Source organism: Phocoena sinus, chromosome 11, assembly GCF_008692025.1.
Source record: "Phocoena sinus isolate mPhoSin1 chromosome 11, mPhoSin1.pri, whole genome shotgun sequence".
Classification (NCBI taxonomy): domain Eukaryota; kingdom Metazoa; phylum Chordata; class Mammalia; order Artiodactyla; family Phocoenidae; genus Phocoena; species Phocoena sinus.
The window spans coordinates 100,139,277-100,142,719 of NC_045773.1; positions in this window are offsets into that span (position 1 = coordinate 100,139,277).

The following is a 3,443-nucleotide window of genomic DNA, read 5'->3' on the forward strand; positions in this document are numbered from 1 at the left end:
TAAATTTGACTGTGTTTTATCTTAACCACCAGACCATTCCTTCTGTAGCTCTCAGGAGGGCACCCCTTCATCCCCATCTGCTTGGAATATCCTATCATCTTTGTGCTCTCACTGCAGTTCTTTGGGTTCCACATTGTCTTTATCTCTCTCCAAGTTTAGCTGAATTGCAAAGTTAAGTTTATGATTATGAAATAAAAACTAAACAACAAAATTAAATAAATAAAATAGATAACCAACAAGGGCCTACTGTACTATACTCAATATTTTGTGATAACCTATAATGGAAAAGACTATGAAAAAGAACAGATTGTACATATATATAAAATATATAAAATTATATATATAGGGCTTCCCTGCTGGCGCAGTGGTTGGGAGTCCGCCTGCCGATGCAGGGGACACGGGTTCGTGCCCCGGTGCGGGAGGATCCCACATGCTGCGGAGCGGCTGGGCCCGTGAGCCATGGCCGCTGGGCCTGCGCGTCCGGAGCCTGTGCTCCGCAACAGGAGAGGCCACAGCAGTGAGAGGCCCGCGTACGGCAAAAAAAAAAAAAAATTATATATATATATATAAAACTGAATCACTTTGCTGCTTTGCTGTACACCTGAATCTAACACAGCATTGTGAATCAAGTACACTTCAATGAAAAAAGACAAAAAATAAAAATAAAGACACGTACGACCTATTGAAAAAAAGAAGAAAAAAAGAAAACAGGCATATCGTTTGAGCGGTGTGACTGAAAGTTTCAGGCATCCAAGGGCTCCCTGGGTACATCTGGCACATTCAACATAGGTGTCAACAGAAGAAAAGTAGGACATGGCTCCTGCCTGTGATGGCACCTAACACAGGTAGGCAAACGACACCAGGTATTGTAATAGGACAAAAGTACATAATATATGCTAAGGAGCTAGATTGAATATTCCCCTAAACAGATGGGGGAAATGTGAGCTGGAGGACTGAGTGTTGGGTGATTCACACATAACGGCTTGGAAAAACACGCCTAGCGGGGCCGATGAATGAGCAACTGTCAGTACATAGTGAGATCTCTATCGGTTCTACCCATCCCAGTCCTATCCAACATTTCTATAAATGATCTGGAAAAGAAGAGAGGTGGTATAATTGATCAAATCTGTGTTGTCTTGAAACTAGGAATGATGGCAAATACATTGCCTAACAGAATCAAAATCCTAAAGGCATGAGGTGTTTCTCCAATCCGCCAGCAGGGTCAGGGTTGTGATGTGTCCAGGTGAAGCAGGGGGATGTTCTCATCATGCCCAGGGCTGCACTCACCACACCTGTGGTGGTCCTTCTAAGCAACACATCCAAATGGGACTTTTAAGATACAACAGATTCTAGGAAGTGACCAGGAAAATGTGATTTGACACCAGTGTAAACAAGGGGAGATATGCAATCCAGTATAGGGAATATCGCCTATGATTTCATGATAGCCATTTCCATACATTTAAAAGAATATATATGACATGAAATAGGACTTCAGTTTCTTCTGTGCATTCTGCAAGGCTAAACTAAGACAAGATAGATTTTTGACTTTAAAATATAAGCTGTACGAGGGAAAGAAAAAGAATGTTTATGTAGTACCTATCCGGAGCCAAAAACCGTGCTTCAAATTTCCTATCAACCTCCCTAAAATCAAATAAAAAAGTAGTATTATCCCATTTTATATATTGTTCTGCGTATCTATTGCTGAATAAACTACTGCAAAACTTAGTAGTTTAAACCAGCTTATTATTCTTATATCTCATTCCGTGGCTCATAAATTTGAAGGAGGCAGAGCAAGGAGAGCTCATCTCCGTTCCATGATGTCTAGGGCCTCAGCGGCAGCGTCTTGAACCGCTGGGGGCTGTTCGGGCATTTCTCTCTGTCTCCCCATCCCGCCCCTTCACGAGGGGGCAGGGGGGCTTCCTCACAACATGGCGGCCTCAGGACAGGTGAGTCTCTGCAAAGGGCTTGGGGCTCCAAGAGATGAGGCAGGTACTGCCACACTCCTCTCAGGGCTGGGCCTGGACCAGCGGAGCATCACCTCCTCTGCGTGCACTGGCCGGGCCGTCCGAGGGTCAGCCCACATTCAGGGAGAGGAAATGGGAGGAGCCTCAGAAGGGTCGGTGGCGTCTATGGTCGATACACAGGCGAAGAGGCGCAGGATGGTGGGAAGCGGCAGACCCAGGACTCACACCGGATCTGACCAGTTAGCATGCCCTGGCGACCACTCTGCCCCATGTCTGTGCTCATGGATTCAAGGGCGTCCTGCAAGGTGACCTCTAACGCCATGTACTTTCAGCCTCAGAGTCTCTTCCAAGCTCCAGACCTTTATCTCCAAACGTGAACTGCACGTATCTATTCAAATTTTGTGTGGCAGCAGACATGAATTCTGAACTCAACACGGGTCCTCTCTCCATCCCAAACCAGCAGCCCCTAACTCCCCCCTAGTCTCGCTGGCTCAGCACCTCATGGGGACTCTGTCCCTGCGCTCACTCATTCCCTGGGTCCTCTGTCAGTCACCAAGGCCGTGCATCTGCGTGCACCACAGGCTGCTCAAGGGTCTGGTGCGCCTGCCTCGCCAGCCTCCCTCCCCGGCCCCCTCCCCACGCTCGCCCCGCCCCAGCCCCTGCCCTGTCCACCCCCCCCCCCCCACCAGGTCTCTGCCCAGCCACAGTCTCCTCAGAGAGACCACCCACCGAGAAGAGCATCTCCCATTAGCCCTGCCCTCCGCCAAGCTTGCTTTACTCTCCTCCACTCGATTTATCGTTTCCTGATACAGGCAGTAGCTGTTTCTTTGCTTATTTACTTACTGTCCCTGTCTCTCGCTGGAACAGTGCTGTTCGGTAGAAATACAACACGAGTCACATATATTTTACATTTTATAGTCGCCACACATCAAAAGGCAGAAAGAAGCAGGTGAAATCAATTTCAATAATATATTTTATTTAGCCCAAGATACCCACAATATTATCATTTCAACACATAACCAATAGAAAAAAAGTATTCATGAGCTCCTTTACATTTTTGGTCTCAGTTTTGAGTTCTGGTGCATTTACAGCCCTTCTCGTGCAGATAAGCCACATGTTAAGGGCTCAGCAGCCACGTGAGGGAGGCTCGAAAATATAAACGCCGTGAAGGCAGTGGCTGGTTCACCTCCGACTTCTCAGCCTGGAATAGCGCCTAACACTTAGCAAATGTTTGTTGATCGCCTGCGCGTATGCAGGCATGGATACAATAGATGACATGCATCCCTTGCTTTTGACCGTCCTCCTCCTACACCTGCCTGCTTACTCCTTACCTCCCATGAGGCACCTGTCAGCCCCCACAGGTGTGGCCAGCAGCTACTCCTTTTCAGCCTGAGTTGCTCTAACCCCGCCAGCAGTTCCAGAGGCCACCAGAAAGAGGCTCCGAAAGTCACAGAGCTGAGAGCCCAAAGGCCTGCCTTC